Source organism: Myotis davidii, unplaced genomic scaffold (assembly GCF_000327345.1).
Source record: "Myotis davidii unplaced genomic scaffold, ASM32734v1 scaffold1453, whole genome shotgun sequence".
Lineage (NCBI taxonomy): Eukaryota > Metazoa > Chordata > Mammalia > Chiroptera > Vespertilionidae > Myotis > Myotis davidii.
In genome coordinates this window covers 302,602-303,695 of record NW_006284441.1, presented here as the reverse complement: position 1 = coordinate 303,695, position 1,094 = coordinate 302,602, and positions in this window count along the sequence as shown.

The following is a 1,094-nucleotide window of genomic DNA, read 5'->3' as shown; positions in this document are numbered from 1 at the left end:
TCTCATCACTGATGTTTCTGTCTCTCTCTCCCTCTCCCTTTCTCTCTGAAATCAATAAAAATATATTTTTAGAAAACACACTCGGGCCTGAGGCAAAGCTGAGAGCCCATCAGAAGACGGGAGGTGCCTGGCCAGTGTGGCTCAGTCGGTTGCACTGAAAGATCGCCGGTTTGATTCCTGGTCGGGGCGCATACCCTGGTTGTGGGTTTAGTCCTGGTCAGGATGCTTACATGCAACCAATCCATGTCTGTCTGTCTCTCTCTCTCTCTCTCTCTCTCCCGACACATATGTAATATCTTAATCAATAAAAAACATATTAAAAAGAAAAAAAAAGAAACCCAGTGTGACTCTCACTGTTAGAGGGATGCAGGGTGCATCTCTGTTCTAACCAGCTGCTGCGATTTTGGGCAAACTACTACTCCGTGCCTCAGTCTCCCCATCATTACAATCAGAGGGTCAGGACCAGCAGTCCTGTCCTGTGGTGCCAGGAGCCAGACCCTGAGTTATATTGTCTCGGGGCGGGGAGGGGGGGGGGCACAGGATAGTGTTTTAATAAGGAAACTAGAGCTGCAGGAGAAACGATCTTTGTGAATAGGTAACCCCAGGGCTCTGCAGGCGAGGAGGCTGTGGTGCACGGGACTCCTAGCCCAAGCCTTTTTTTTTTTTTTTTTAAAAAGGTGTTTTTATTGATTTCAGAGAGGAAGGGGGAGAGAGAAACATCAGTGATGAGAGAGAATCATTGATCGGCTGCCTCCTGCACATCCCCTACTGGGAATCGAGCCTCTAACCAGGGCATGTGCCCTGACCGTGACCTCCTGGTTCATGGGTGGACGCTCAACCACTGAGCCACACTGGCCGGGCCTAACCCAACCTCTGAGGACAGTGGACTGAGTGCTGAACGCCAGCCCGGCCGCTTTCTGTGTGACCATGAGTGGGCCTGAGCCTCAGCTCCCTGACAGGAAAGAGGGAATGACAACGCTTACAATGTTCACCTGGCAAATTTCACCTGACTCGGTGCTTTCTGCGCAGAATAAAGCAGCGCACAAGTGTCCCACCGCAGAGGGGGACGGGAGCAGGGCACAGGGACCAGGAGA